Raw genomic sequence first — 17,060 nt, 5'->3', positions numbered from 1 at the left:
CCATATAATGAAGGACCTTATAGTTTGAGAGCCAATTATATACTGTGTACTTAATAGTGTTGAAGATGACACGTTTTAGAGGTAGGCATGAGTTGTCCACTTGACAGTAGATATCCAACCACAATCCCACCCCTTATAGAAAGTATACTTAGATGTTCCCCTTGAGCCTATCACAACACTTCATAGGTTTTTCTCATTTGCCACGTAGTATGATGTCACGTATGATGAATCATTAGTATATAAGTGTGTTATTATGTGAAATTTACAAGAGCTCGAGTGAACGTCCGTTTTTGCCCGTTGCAACTCCCTGCTTTAGACAATTGATAATAAACCAGCAAACTTTGCCATATTCCTGAGCTGGTTGAATTATTTGGTGTTGGAGTTATTCTGCATCCCATCCATTGCATGCACATTACCTAAAGTGCTCTAAGCTCACATGGTAGCAATGTGGATGGTTCAAGAACCAAATTAGTTTGTCTACAGAGTTTCGGACGATCGGGCATCCTCCACCATTAGCTGGAAGAAAGCAAGGTTTCCTGTGGAGAGGGGCCGATAGAAATAAACTTGCAAGAAGGACTGAGATGGTGGGCAGGTCCCCCTTTGACAAAATCCCTGCCCGGTTTCCTCGGCACTATGCAGACAGAAGGCGAAGTGGTGTATTGGAGGAGGAGTGGATAGCAAAGGCCTCGAGTCGATTAACAAACGAATGGTGAATAGACTAAGGGGAATGGCAAATGAAGGGATGGGTTTATGATAATTTCTGAGTAACAGGAAATATTGTGTGAAGAGAAGAATAGGACCTTAAAGTCCTAGCTCTAAGGAGTTCTGAAGGAGACGTCTCAAACTCCAGTGGGAGTAGAGTAGAATAATATAAAGCATAAACAGGTTTAAGCAAGGTGACGTCTCAAACCCTGCATAGGGTACATAGTAAAGGTGAGAGAGAAAAAGGTGATCACAGTGTTTATTAATGTGTAAAGTTGACTAGTCTATATATTGTCTATTGAGTAAAAATATCGAAGAGCGAAAAAAGCTGTGTGAAGTCATTGAGAAAAAAGTTGAGGGTGCTATAATGACTATCTAGCGAAATGGTTGGTACCAATCCAAAGGTAGAGATAGCTAATTGAGAAATTAGAGGCTTGAGCGGCGATTGATGGTGCGTGCACATATTTGTTGTTTTAAGGGGTTGAACAAGTGGTGATTTACTCAAAGGTATACAGGCTATTTTATAAGTCTGGTAAGTATTGACAGTCAATTGAGACTTGTCATTATAGGAGATACTCCTTTGATGCATGTGTGCAAGACATTGCCAAAGCACATGCCCAAGCTCAAACAATATTGTGCAGAATGGGTGAAAGGCATGCAGATAAGATGTACATGCCGTGGCCACAAGGGGGAGTTGAAAGCGGCGACAGGGTATAGTAACACAATACACAAACCTCCTGCTTATAGCAGCGATGATAGTCCAGAGGAGAATAAGTGAAAAGAAGAGATCTGTACGATCATACACGACAAAGAAGAAAAGAGTGAACGGTTGAATCTGTTGAAATACATAGACAGAGAGAATAAAAATGGAAAGGAGTGAAGGATAAAGCTGAGGAGATAGCGGTTGTGTAGAACGAATGGATGGGAGGACAGATATTGCTTAAATTGATGGGAAAAGTATCAAGGAAGTTAGGTAAAGAGAAGATAAGGACGAACAAGAAAAAAGAGACAAAGAACGAGAGAAGAGATTGAAAGAAGATGAGCAGAAAAGGAAGAACAGGTGCGATGAGAACAGATGTATCAAGAGAGCAAGAGAGAAAACAAGACTGGGCAGAATAACAGGGAAAATATGACAATAGCCAGAGAGCGATAGAAGATAGGGATAGAAGAGAAAGGAAGAGATAAGAGGAGGAACAGCAACAGTTAAGGGACAAATGAATACAGAGACAAAGGGAAATAGAGGAAAGAAGGGAAGGAGTAAGGAAAGAAGAACGAAGTCTAGAGGAAGAAAGATTTAGAAGGGAGGAGAGAAAGGGAAGAGAATTAGATGAAGAAATAGAACGAGGCAGGAGACAGCAGGGTCTTGATACCAGTGTCGTTCATAAGGAACCATTAAGGTCAAGTCCAGCAATACGATGAGATAGAACAGAATAGTTCCTTACGATAAAGGAAGCAACGTCAGGGGCATCTAGAGTAGTATAGGAAGAAAAGAACTTTGATGTGGGAAGCATCGGGGAAAGGATTGATAAGGCCTATCAAGAATTAAAGGAAGTTAGCAACTATGGAAGTCGAGGGAAGAGGGATCAATCCCTAGCATTTCAATTACAATGCAAAGAAGAAATTCCATTCAGTCCTGAACGTAGAACATTGTCCTTAAGTGGACTGAACCTAGACAAAGGTGATGGGGATGATAGCCACACTAGTTGGGGACAAGACATATCAGACGAAGAAAGAGAGTCCATCCTCGAGGTAGGAGGAGTGAGCGCATGTGCCCTGCGAAGGAAGCCTGCAATTAGATAGAGAAGTAAGATGGCTGGATCTGGAACAACCTAAAGATGGGACACCAGATCCCATACAATATCCAGAGCATCCCGAAGAAGATCGTATAGTGAGAAGGGAGAATCGCTGCGATATATGAGCAGATTAAGGTCACTACTGGCAAGGAGGCGGACAGGGGCGATCGTCCCTGCCATGGATAGACTAACGATGGGAACCAACTGCGGTTTACACAGTTTTCCTTATTGGAATAAGGGGGAGCAAAAAGACAGTGGCCCTCATTACGACCCTGGCGGAGTGGGTTTATGCCAGCGGTATTCGCGGCGGACCCGTCCGCCCTACTACGAGTTCCCGTAGCGCCATGGAACGTTTTCCGCCTGGTTTTTCCGGGCGGAGAAATCCATGGCGCTACGGGACCTTGATGTTAATTACGCCACCGCATTTTACGGTGGCGTAATTAACGCCTTCCCCACTCCCATTATACCCTATGGGGCAAAAATGGGAATGGGGAAGGGTAAAATGGGGATTGGGGATTTACCGCCCCGCCAAGGTCGGCATGGGGCGGAAAATCCGCCAACCTCCATGGCGCTATCGGCAGCTTACCGCCGTGCTCCGCGGTGCATTTAGCACCGCGATTTCCGCCAGGGTCGTAATGAGGGCCAGTATGTTCCATGGCCGCAGATGGATAAGGATAATTTAAGGTGTAAGCTCCCGAGTTTGACTTCGGGTGCTTGGAAATTGAAATACGAGTTAGAATAAATGACAGGAGGAAACACTCTGGTCATAGTGGACATAACAGGTTTCCTGGCAGCTATTCTTGGAGAAAGGGCTGACGACATATGGAGGAAAGCAGGTTATTCAAGTGTCACAGCACAAAACACAGCGCATGATGGAGCACTGTTTAATAATTGTAAAGCAGATGTGTGGAGGGCTCTCAGGGTACAGTATCCTGACACATCAGATATGGGTGCAATTATGACACGTAAGATGAAGGAAGATGAAGACCCTATTGCCTACAGTCAGGGCATTCAAGAGAAATGGCAACTTGAAACTCGTGAGCCGTAGAAAAAAACTGTGGCATTATTTTACCACATTTTATTTCAGGGGCTGCCTGAGCCAGTACAGAGACAAATGAAGAAACAAGTGGGAATGGAAGCAAAACCGTGGACTGAGATACAGCTGATGATATTGCATCACTGTCGGTTGCTACAAAAGAAAAATAGGAAGAAAGATGAGACTAGAAAAATCGAGGAATCCAAGTTAGTTCAGAAAAAGTTGATAAAATTTGCCATAGAAGGGGCGATATTGACAAGCAGCGAAGGATTGGGCATGTAGGAAGTAATGGGTGCATCGCAGGTGAATAATCATGGATATGGGTTTGTGCTCCAAGGCAGAGGAATGGGCTATAGAGGAAGAGGAGGAGGATTCCAAAATAATCAAGGTGGATTTCAGAATACACAGAATGAGAATCAGAGTACCCAGGGAGGATTTAACCAAGGGGGACTTGTCAGACGGGCAGCCCCAGTAGGTTGCTCTGGTGGGATGACAGGGCACATTGCACGCGTATGTGGGAGTCAAGAGAATGTACAGAATGGGCAATTTCCAAGAGCTGGGACAGCTTATCCTCCACCATATAGCACACAAATAAGGGAAGGGTTCGCCAAGATCACACAGTATATCATATACAAGTGCCACGAGTGCAGCAGGTACAGCAGCAAGAGCGAATGCTAAGGAATCCACCACAAGGGCAGTCGCAACAAGCCCCCATTCAGACACAGCAGTACGCAAACACAGGACAAGTTCTGACACCCAAAATAGGAGGTGCCACTGTGGCAGGAGGAAATCCTTACACAGGGACGGGGATGAGCCTGTACCCACAACAGGACAGCTCACAGGGTGACATGATGTGTTCAGTACTATCTGTGACACCAGATCCCCAAGAGGAACCAAGTGTCGATTTGACGATAGGAGGAAAATCTTTTTCTTTTCTAGTAGACATTGGAGCTACTCGTTCATGTACACGAGAGGGAAAATATCCAATGTCAGGAATTGCCATGAATGCTCAATGGTTCTCTGGAGTTACGAGTCAAGTTCCTTTTGCTGCTGAATTACCAGTCTTCATAGGAGAGAGTGACATGTCTGTTCCTTTGTTATATTGATGACAGAAACTAGTGAACATTTTGGGAAAAGATTTAATGACAAAACTTAACATGATGATTTCATTCACTGATCATGAAATAGTGTGTTCCACACCAGGAATACACCATTTAAATGTGGGAGAATGTATACTGGCATTTACAGGTCAAGTGGCTCTGTGAGGCATTCCAGTAGACCCAGCGGTTTTTCTATATGAAGTGAGCATTCTATTGACATGGCTACCTGGCTGAGTGGGAAAAATTGTGAGGATACCTGATGAGTTTTTGTTTAGACCGCGAATACCTATAAACGAAGAGGGGGGACAGACTGTCCCTATAGAATTGGAAGCAGCCATAGTACAAGTGGAAATAGTAATGCTTGAAGGAGTAGATGATGAGGGTAGACTGTGGAGAACAGTAATATCTCTCGAGGAAGGTGCAGATTGACTGATATAACTGATGTTTAGGGAAGACCAAACAGGCGTTGAAGTGGTGTTCTTCATGAGAATCACATACTGGATAAGGATAGAGAAGAGGGAAGTCCACAGCGAATGGCGATAATGCGGCAATGTCCAGCATTTTTTCAGGAAGACTTGGAGAAGGTGCCAAGCGTCCTTTGGACCACAGGCCCTTATGACGTAGGTTAATTAAAGGGAATAGGGGAGGTCAAAATGAAGCTGAACCAGGAGCAATTTTACCGAGAGCAAGACAGTACCCCATGTCTCGAGAGGCTGATGAAGGTATATGTCAGACTATTTCAGCACTGATGAAACAAGGAATTCTATTCAGTTAATGACTATTCTAGCAGACAATGGATATAAGGAGAAGTTACAATACTGCCAAGAAGAGTTGTTGTACATAGGGCAATGGCAATTAATTTCACATGAAGGAAAGAAGGTGACACCCGAAAGAGCTGAGGCGATTATGAAAACCTCAAAGCCAAATACAGTGAAACAGATGCAACAGTTGTTGGGGCTACCCAACTATGCTAGAGCCTGGGTGTCTGGTTACAGTTCATACACGAGACCACTTCTGCAAGCTTTAAAGAAAGCACAAGTGGATAAAGTAAAACTAGAATGGACTGAAGAATTTCCAACTATGCTGAGGAATTTTATTTGTTTTCACACAAATGTGACAATCATAACAGCCATGCTTACATAGAGGACTACATTGGGGTATAAGCCTCATTGGGGTATAAGCCTTTCACATATTACAGTACAGTGGGATTTTAGACCCAATTATGAGAGGTCTGCAAGTATTTTGACGGGCTGCTCTATGACTCTCTTCATGGAGCATGCTCTACTTGCCATTTTAGAGAAACCCAAAGGCACATTGACATCTCAAAGAGCTTCTGTTTATGAGGTTATGATTTTGAATCCAAAGATTAAGATTGTAAGATGTAAAATAGTGAATCCTGCCACATTTATAGCTGAGCAAGTGAAAGAAGGTGAGCATGTGCATGACTGTGTTAATTGTATTGAATTGTATGATGATGTAGCCTGTGTGAAAGAAAATGCTTTAGAAGGAGGGGAAATTCTCTTTATTGATGGTTCTTCGAAAATTGATCAGACTAGTAGGTAAAGACATTCAGGCGCAGCGGTAGTTAGGCACAAATTAAATGGAGAATTTGAAGTTGTAGCAAGTGCAAGACTACCGTCTCACTTTTCAGCACAAGCAGCAGAATTGGTAGCGTTTATTGTTGCACTTAAGAAACACGAAGGGCAGGAAGTGACAGTGTACAGAGACTCTGCCTACGTAACGTCAACCGTACATGCAGGACTGGTGTATTGCAAAAGGAGGCGCTACCTCCATGCTGACAACACTCCAGTGCAGCATGCATCCTCATTGGGCAGGCTTATTAAGGCTCTACAACTCCTAGTGGCCATAGTGGTCATTAAATGCGCAGCTCACACTAAGCAAACAGATTGTATCTCTTGCAGGAACGAAGCCGCAGACGAAGAAGCCAAAATGGTTATATATTCTCCAGATATTTAGAGTTTTGATACTGAGAATATTAAAGATAAAGTAGTAACAACCATGTTAGTGCAAGAAGGGTTTAATAAATTGTCAATAACCCAATTAATGGAGATTCAAGGGAGTGCACAGCAGGAAGCGCAGGAATTATGGAAGCACAAGGGGTGTTTCTTATCCCCACAAAAGCATTATGGCAACAAGATAGCACTGGAAAGCCAGTGATGGCAGTAGCATTATTAAAGGTTGCGCTTGAACAGCTGCATTACCCAGCGCATGTAACTAGGGAGAGTCCTGCTGCTACGATAGCGGAAGACTGGTTCGTTCCAGATTTGTTGGAACACATTGCACTATTTATAGTGAACAGCATCGTGTGTCAAAAGCTTATTGCTGGGCATACACTGAGAACAATTAGAGGGGTAATACCTCGACCGAATGGTCAGTTTCAGCATTTACATATTGACTATGTTGATCTACTACAAGTATGTAATGGATATAGGTGTCTATTAGTGGTGGTGTGTCCCTTTTCTAGGTGGATTGAGGCAGGTCTGTGTACATACACTGATGCCACTTGCGCAGCAAAGTTTTTAGTGCACAAAGTCTTTCTGAGATGGGGTGTGTTTGAAGTGCTGAGATCCGACAATGGGCCACATTTTGTTATTGAGGTATTTGAACAGATAGTGCTTCCACTGAATATTAAAAACAAGTTTTCTTCTGCTTATCACCTGCAAGCGAACTGCGTATGTGAGAGACTCAATGGCCTCCTGGAAGAAAGGATTGCCAAGATGAAATTGACTTTGAAGAAGGGATGGCTATACTGCCTACCTTTAGCTTTATATGTCCTTCAGAATCAGCCTGGTTCAGACCATCACCTCACTCTTCACAAGTTAGTGACAGGGTAGTGAAAGAGAACACCTCTTACTCCTTTGTCTAGAAGTAGAAGTGATGCCCAGAGTCTAGCTAAAATGTTTGGTGATGAATTGCGTGACTATTTGACATGTCTGACCTCTAGCATCTCTCTCATTTCATATCAACTCAAGCGCCAGAGGGGTCTTTCTCAGAACACAGATGAAGACAATTCAACAACCAGCACAGCTGAACTTTAATTGGCACCCAAGTTGTATGTTGGTGATTTAGTGGTTATTAAGAACTTTACCCAAAAGTGGCATGTGCCACGTTTTAATTGCCCCTTTTGCATTGGAAATATAACCCCTTCAGCTGTAAAGGTCCAAGGAAGAGGAGCTTGGCTTCACTTGGGTGACATGAAAGTCTATAAAGATGAAATGCTGATCCAGAAGCAAGACAAGAAGAAGAATTTCAACGTGTGCAGACTCGATCGATTAGAAAGAAGAAGGACGATGAAACAACAGTTTCTGAATGATACAGATTTAGGTTGGACTAAAACTCAGGTGATACTCTGTATGGATATTTTAGCAGAAGTACAAAGACTTTCAGTGATTTTTGTAGGCCAAAAATGAACTCTAGAAACACATTGAAGCATCGAAGTTATGCCTAAATGTCAGTTCTTGATCAGAAATTGGAAATGAGATCAGTATCCAGATTCATTTCGAGGTACATACCTGTTCTAAGAAGTTAACCGTATGATACTCACCGATAGTGATGTGCATAGGCTTGTGCTTGCTTTTTTGTATTTATACTTCAAGCTTATTCTGCTCTTGTCAGAAGAGATGTTGATATTCACACCTTTTTACAGGATCCTAAAAATGGCCTTGTGAATAGAAGGCTGCTAATTGCGATCATTGAACAAATTCTACAATTACAGGTATAAAGAAATTTGATAAAATTGTACTAAAAATGAGAGATTTAGAAGCTGGCACGGTTCTATAGAATGAACAACCAGCACCAGGATGGCACAAAAGATGGTTGTCTATGTTTGGTGCTTATTATATGCCTGCACAATTACACTCTTTGGGCCTCATTACAAGGTTGCCGGTCCGGATACAACGGTACCGGTAAGCTTACCGGTACCGTTGTATCCGGACCGTAAAACTACAAGTTTGTGGTCACAGGTGCCTTGCATTCCACCAAGTCTTCCCTGGCGGAATGAAAGGCACCCTCGAGCACAGCAAGCCTGTAGCACCAACACCATTATGAACGGTGCCGGTGCTAGAGGCATCCCCATTGAGCCCTCTCGGGCTCAAATGGGAATGGGGATATACCGGTACCAGCACCCGCGAAAGGTCAATTACCGGGTCTAGCGTGGCTGGAATACCAAGGTAATTACCCATTCGCGGATGCCGGATTTTCTTGCATGTAAAACCGGCAAGGTTACCCCCAACCTCGTAATGAGGCCATTTATCTTTCTATTTCTCCTCTTTCACAGTCTCTATCATACTAGTACGCCCACTGAGGTAAATGCCACTATAGTTCCCCCCACTATGAGAACTGCTTTTGATGTATTTACTTCCACTGACACAGAGGCCCCTAAGGTTCCCCCCATTAGAACTGCTTTTGATTTGCTTCATGAGCATTACACAACTTTTACATTTGGAAGACATAAAAGAAAATCAAAGGAATATAATGAGGGGATAAATACCTATCTAAACAATGCAGCACACTTGGGTAATAATATGTGGTATCAGCACATGAGTAAGAGAACCTCTTAGTTGCTACGTCGGCGCTCTCATACCCTATGCCATGAATGCAGCACAAACTTTAATCTCTAGAGAAGTTCCAGAACATGATGCCAGGTGCATCGTTCATCTTGCAGCATGCATGATCAGAGGACAATTCCAGGGAAGTTGGTTATATCAAGACTTCACAGATGGAAAAGCAACCTGAATGGGATATGATAGTTTATTTATATAGCATCTATACACAATGTGCTTCAAAGCGCTTCAAGGCAAGGAAGAGAACATGGGAAAATACATTGACATTCTTACAGGCCATGAACAGTGAGGATGTGAAATTAACTATCTTACTCGGCCTGATGACATTTCAGATAGTGCAAGTGCTGAGACGTAGATAAGGGAGGGGGTGAGTGGGAAGGAAATGGAAACAGGCAGGCGACTACCGTATAAGGCCTGATGACATTTCTGGTAGAGCCGGAGAAAAACAAAAGGTGAGGGAGAGGGGTGCAGAAAGGGAGGGGAGGAACAAAACAAGCGACTATCATACTAAGCCTGACGACATTTCAGATAGTGCTGGAGGGGGGGACAAGTAAGGGGAGAGGAGAGAAGACTGATGAGGTAGCTCCTAGGTCCAGGGACAATTCTGATAGAGTAAGTGCATAGAAGAAAGAAAGGGGAGCAGGGGAGGTGATAGGAAAAGGAGAAAGGGAGAGGAGGAGAGAACAGAGAGTAAGCAAGTAAGCAGTCAAAAAGAGTGGAGAAGCAAGAGGTGAGAGCGAATACAATCGCAGAAGTCAGTAGTAACACATAATGTTGCAAGCAAGGATACAAGATGAAGATGGGAACAACATGATTCAGGGCCACCATGAGTACAAGATGCAAAGGAAGTTCAGCATGAGTGTTGAGAAAGGGTGATGCACCGTGAAACAATGTAGTCCATAAATGTCAAGTCCAGGATCGACAACACGACGGTGATGGTCAAACCAGAATGTATCATGACAGACTCATGCAGAAGTAGGCTGGGGAGGAGGTAGGGGGAGCAGGGTAGAAGAATCAAGCAAAACAGGCAACACCTGTGTGTGAGAAGGGGTGGGGCAAAAGGGAACATCATGGGGGGAACCAGAGGGGGTGGGGATGGCCTGTGGGGACAGAGGGAGTAAACACATGTTGGTGCATGCTTAGCTGCTGTTAGGGTAGGGGTTTGGGCCCTGGATCCACCTGGTCCAAACAGGAATTGCCATTTTCTTTGTCTGCCCTTCGCATTGGACGCCCGGGCGAGAGATGCCCTTGATCTAAGAGTTAAGAGCAGGAAGGAAGATGCAAGGCTAAGAAGGTGGGTGGTGCTTAGGCCAGGTAACATAGATCCACTTGCACCTGCTCCCCATCTGCAAAGGAAAAGAGGCTGGGGGACTCCTTAAGAAGGGAAAAAGAGTGGCAACCAGGAAGGCACCACGTGGGCAGGGCTTGCTAAGTGGGGAAAAAGAGCGGCAACCTGGAAGGTACCACGTGGGTGGGGCTTAGGTCAGGATACCTAGATCCACTTGCATCTGCTCCCCATCTGCAAAGGAAAAGAGGCTGGAAGGCTCCTTAAGTAAGGGAAAAAAGCAGCAACCAGGAAGGCATCAGGTGGGCGGGGCTTGCTCAGTGGGGTAAAAGAGTGGCAACCTGGAAGGTACCAGGTGGGTGGGGCTTAGGCCAGGTGACCTAGATCGACTTGCACCTGCTCCCCATCTGTAAAGGAAAAGTGGCTGGAGGGCTCCTTAAGCAGGGAAAAAGAGCGGCAACCATGAAGGCAACAGGTGGGCGGGTTTTCTAAGTGGGGAAAAAGAGCATTAACCTGGAAGGCACCAGGTGGGTGGGGCTTAGGTCAGGTGACCTAGATCCACTTGCACCTGCTCCCCATTTGCAAAGGAAAAGAGGCTGGAGGGCTCCTTAAGTAGGGAAAAGGAGTGGCAACCAGCACGGCACGAGGTGGGCGGGGCTTGCTAAGTGGGGGAAAAAGAGCGGCAACTTAAAAGGTACCAGGTGGGCAGGACTTAGGCCATGTGACCTAGATCCACTTGCACCTGCTCCCATCTGCAAAGGAAAAGAGGATGGAGGGCTCCTTAAGTAGGGAAAAAGAGTGGCAACCAGGAAGGTACTAGGTGGTCAGGGCTTGCTAAGAGGGGATAAAGAGCAGCAACCTGGAAGGTGTCAGGTGGGTGGGGCTTAGGCCAGCTGACCTAGATCCTCTTGCACCTGCTCCCCATCTACCCAGCGCAAGATGCTTGTGTATCTTGCAGAAGGACAGGAAGCGGTGGTAATGAAAGACATGAAGAGAATGGAATGCCCTGATATAACAGAGGTGGCTCGATTGCCTGGAAGTTGGGAATGAACACAAGTCTTAGTCTATGGACAAGTGAAGTCCAAGAAAGGATGGGAAGGAGGACTGATGTTCTGTGCAGCTCATCTACTGAAGTCAGAATATGTGCAAGAGGTACAGACAGTGAACGATGGGTGTTTGAAGTCATGGGTGAAGCATGCCAAACTTCTGACATGGGTAGAAAATTAATCAGGTCCAGTGATTGTGATCCCATTGGCAAATGCGACATTGTGCTTCCAAAGAGAAGGAAGAAATCATGTGGGAGATAACATAGCCTGCAAAACTACAGTTGACGTTTACAGAATGGGATCGTGGGCCTATGGCCTACATGAAGCAGCCCAAGGATTGAGGAGGAAAGTGTTCCTTGGTGCTCTCATCCATGTTCCAGCACTAGTGATTCCTCAGAGTGATCTGAACATTGGAGAGTTTATAAAAGTAGATGCCCATTTGAGAAAGAGAAGAGCACTTGAATTTCTCAATCGAACCAGAAGAGAGAAATACTTCTCAGCCAAGTCAATAGAAGGCTTTGAATCCATTCCGTATGAACACAGGTTGTTTAGCAAGACTGCTTCACTATTCACAACTATCTTCATGCCTTAAATCCAGACGATGGCCAATGCCAAATGGTTGAAAATTACCAGATGGGAGCTTCTTCAGACAATCAACATCATTATAAAGGGATTCAATGCTATCAAGAAAGAGGTGAGGGCCATACAACTAATGATCCTGCAGAACAGATATGTCCAACAGATATGTCCTTGACATGATCACAGCGATGGAAGGAGGAGTTTGTACCAAAACTGGGCATTCATGTTGCACATTCATACCTTCTCATGATGAAGAGAATGGGACCTTGACAGAGGCCACAACACTGTTGACGAACCTGCATAGCCAGATGGAAGATGAGTCAGAGGACATTGCAGATGACAGTTGGTTTGCATCCATATTGTCATGGATTCTGCAGTGGATGGCAAACATCTTCAAGTTTCTTGGAGCACTATTACTCTTGGTGATCTTTGGATTCGGTGTGATCAAGATAATAATTGCCCAATGTAAGAAGACACCAAAGAAAGTAGTAGGAATGAAGATCATGATTGTGTCGAATCAGGGTTTGGATCAAAGGAATTGACTGATGAAGATGTCAGGAAATACATAGAGGCTAGCATTGTAGCACCTCAAGGAATAAAGAAAACACAAGACATATGTGGGTCTATTGTTATCCGAATGGAGGATGCAGTTACATTACCTCAAGTGTGGATGAACATGTCAAATCAGCCGGCACCCTTAGGGGGTGATGAAGATCTGGAGTCCAAAGAAGAACTTCTTTAAGAGAAAATATCAAGATGTGGAAACTGGTGAAGAGGTGAAGAGGTGGTTGATGACTCGACAAGAGGGTGGAATGTAGAGGAGCAGATGCATGCCTCTGCAGGAAATTCTGCCCCCCTATCTCCTGTATGTTGTAAGCCTGAGATTTTGCCATGCTTGACACCAGCAGTTGTGTCCATACCACAGTGAATATTCGAAAGAAGGTACCTTCTGAGAAAACCTTATCAAATGTATTGCCGAAGAGACAACAATCTGAGGGATGTACTCCCTGAAGGAATATGAAAAATGAGAGAAAGAGGAGCTGGTGACATCACGAGGGACGAACGTGACGGCCTGAGAAGACTCCCTGAAGAGGATGCATGGATCTTATAGAAACTGATGATGAAGTTAATAACCGAGAAAACTTTCATATGCGAAAAGAAGATTGCATGTGTGTGACACACTGCAGAAAATGCAAGCTGTTCAATAACTGTACAGCTGCAACAACGCAAGTAGTCTAAGTAATTTTAGAAGCTGGCTATATGTAGTGAATGGACTGCAGACGAAGCCACCATTGTATAGAAGCTGGACATCGGTGTCATGAATTTAGTAAGCCCAGACCCATGGAGAGGAAAGGCCGAGAGCTGTGTTGCAGCAAGAATTAGCTGAGATAATGGATACGAATGGCAAGGCTGTTTGGCCTTGTGTCAAAGGGGAAGCAACCAAGGCCGGTTATCTATTGTCAAAGGCAGTGAATGTGAGAAGCTGAATCATCCCTTGCTAAGGTGCAAAGAAAGAACACCATGCATTCCAAGTTTTATTCATTTAAGACATTTAAATGCTGAACAATGGCTCAAATCATAGTCTCCTGTCACGTGAGCCAAGGATGGAAATAGAGTTGAGCTTGCAGTTCTAGAACAGCAATAGTGTGTGCTTGCACTCCCTTATATTCTCACAGACAAGAATACTATGCAAGACCAAGTTCAAAGGCAATCTTTACGGCAGAAAGGCATGGGTGATGAGAGATGTTGGGCTATTTGGGTGGGGAGGTAAAGTCAAGTCCACCTCCATGCACCTGTGTCTGAGTTCACGTGCTGCTAAGTGAACCGAATGTTCCAGACATGGCACAAGCGTGCCAACCAATTAAAGAGGGCCATATAATGAAGGACTTATAGTTTTAGAGCCAATGATATACTGTGTACTTAATAGTGTTGAAGATGAAACGTTTTAGAGGTAGGCATGAGTTGCCCACCTGACAGTAGATATCCAACCACAATCCCACCCCATATAGAAAATATACTTAGATTTCCCCCTTGAGCCTATCACAACCCTTCATAGGTTTTTCTCGTAGTATGACATCACCTATGATGACATTTTAGTATATACGTGTGTTTGTATGTGAAATTTACGATAGCTCGAGCGAACTAACGTCCGTAGATGTCTATTGTAACTCCCTGTTTTAGACAATTGATAATAAAACAGTAAACTTTGCCATCTTCCTGAGTTGGTTCGATTATTTGGTGTCTGAGTCATTCTGCATCCTATCCATTGCATGCACGTTACCTAAAGGGCTCCAAGCTCACTAATGTAAAATAGTTGTGCACGTGATGAAGTTATCCAATGATAATGAAGGGATGTTTGCCCTCTAAATAATTTGGCCTATCACAGCATACCATTTTACAAGGTGTTAATTTGCATATAAGTGTTACGTTATCTTAGAACATCTATAAACATAGGTTGGAGGCAGAAATGCATTTGCGTGTGCTCTGTCGTTGAAGGAATAAAGAAACGTTGAAACAACTCCCAGGTGTCTGATTTTTCATGCCTCTGCCTGAAAGATGAAAATCCACGGATGCCTGATGGGGAATGAAGGACTCCCAGTAGAGCACAGCACGAGGATCTCTTCAAATCACATCTTGGCAAGTTCCGGGAACCCTATCATAGCAAATTACCTATGGGGAATTCTACCTTATAAATATAAAACACCATTTACATAGCACACATCAAAAACATGTGTCTTATGGAGCTTCACTAAAAGGCTCTATGGTTGCCTAAATCAAGTGGAACACTTTTATCTACCTTGGAATGATGGAATGATGAGGGCCGTCTGGAGGTTGCATTATGATCTCTACAGCAGGCACACTAACCCACTGTCTTGCTTTACAAACTGACATACGTCAAAGTGAGAAGAAGGTTGGGGTGGGGGGGGGCTTATATCCTTTCAAAGGCAGCATGAGAACATTGCTGACAGCAGCACAAATGAAGTTACACAGCTTTTCCTTTCGTCTCGATGACATTGCAGTAATTTACACAAATAAATGTATACATTTGTTGTGTGTCCCTGTAGCAAGGAGCCCTGTGTGTGTTCTGATGAGTGTCCCCTGTGCCTGGACTGCATTACATGATCCCTTAAACGCTTGACGTGTTTATTGATTTAATTAAGCGTGCATGCGTTTAAATCACGCCTGTCACGCTGCAACATACATTACAACATCACATTTCCTCATTTACAAGCATTCCATTCGACTTTTTACAGTACCTGTTAAATGATTCTCTAATAATTCCCTTAATCTCGCAGTCTGCAAACCCATAGAAAGCTGGACCCATTCGTGCCCTTAAAACCTCAAAATGTACAAAAGCGACATCATGAACAAAATGCGCAAAAGAAGCACAGCAATAGTTCTGCAATTTCTCTCAGAAAACACAAAGAAGTTTCAAAGTTTCTTTTTCTTGTGTTTTACAAAACCTACACACTGCCTGTTCCTTAGTGATCTTACACTAAGGGCCATGTACTTCAAGGGCGTATAAACCACATAAAAACAATCCTATATTCCAAGTTTTGGGAATTATTTGTATATATAATTGTGTTTCTGCATAATGTGGAATGGATTTCAAATGTTGTCTAATAGCTAGCACGGGACCATGTCTTTCTCCATCACACTGCGCAATATTGACCTCACATCCTGGCCATGCACTCACAATTGCAACTGTGATCTCTCCCTGTCTCCCAGCCTTGCACCTTTCCCTACCCTACGTGCTCAAATCTTGGGGCAGAGAAATACAGGGCCAGATGGACGTCAGGCAGCGATTGCAACAGGAGGGGGCCTAGGTAGCGGCAGTACTGTCTAAAGAGACCTGCATTTGCACCACCTAAAAGTGCATTTCCTGTGACAGAATATTTGCATCCAAAGGATATTGCTTTAAATGGTACCGCAATACTGTTAATCCAGCATGGGGGTAACAATGTAGGACCTTTCCAAAAATCAAGGTTGCATATGAATTATCATCTGGACCATAGGATCATGGAGCAGATTTTATTTTTTAAAAGGGCATCTCCACGAAATGCACAATTGTGCAAAGATGCGCTTGCGTTATTATCCCATTCTGATGGTGGAATTCATAAAGAAAACTGTGACACAGGCCCGTTGCCCTAGACCACGCAAAGCTATACACACAGCATAGTCACATATTTGTATGTAATCGCACATCTGATGTCATGTGCATGTTCCTGATCCCTCCATCAGATGTGCTCACTTCCTGCGCACATGCAATTTCATGCATGGCATTGTATTAAACAAATGCATCAATCAGATGGTGTAAACATGCACGCAGACTTAAAAACAGAAGCAAAGCAGGAAGTCGCTCTGAACCCCTGTGGAGAGCACAGGAACTTCTGAAACAGAATCCATCAGCATCCGCTGGACCCCCAGGTCATCCATCCACAACCAGCAGGGCTGGGTTGCTGACAAAGGGGGCGGGGCCAAGAACTTCACCGAGGAGGATGTGGAAGTGGGCCTCCATTCCATGGCTGAGCACGAGGGCACTTGGTGACACCTACATGGCTAGTGGGCGCGCCTTGCAGGCTATTATGAACTGTTGGCAGAATTGACCAGCAAAGTAAATGCCCTGGGTGAAAGCCTAGGAGATAAAAAAAAGTGGTAGGATGACATCACGGGCAGAAAAAGGAAAACATTGCAGACCTGCCTGCTTGAGGCAGGTCTGCAATGAGGGCTGGACGGCCGCCACTGGACGACCATATGACCCCGAAGGGAGGAAGCAGTTGCTAGGATGCTGTACCTGGTTGCCACAGAATGCGTGGGGGGAACGGACAGAGAAGTCACAGAGTCAGGAAAGTCACCACCCCATCTTATTGAACTGTGTGTGCGTAAATTAATGGCCATGTGAAAGGGTATGATTACACTCAACCTCAATACTACT

The sequence above is a fragment of the Ambystoma mexicanum genome, chromosome 3p (assembly GCF_040938575.1).
Source record: "Ambystoma mexicanum isolate Mex_15411 chromosome 3p, UKY_AmexF1_1, whole genome shotgun sequence".
NCBI lineage: Eukaryota > Metazoa > Chordata > Amphibia > Caudata > Ambystomatidae > Ambystoma > Ambystoma mexicanum.
Note: the sequence above shows the minus strand (reverse complement) of the source record.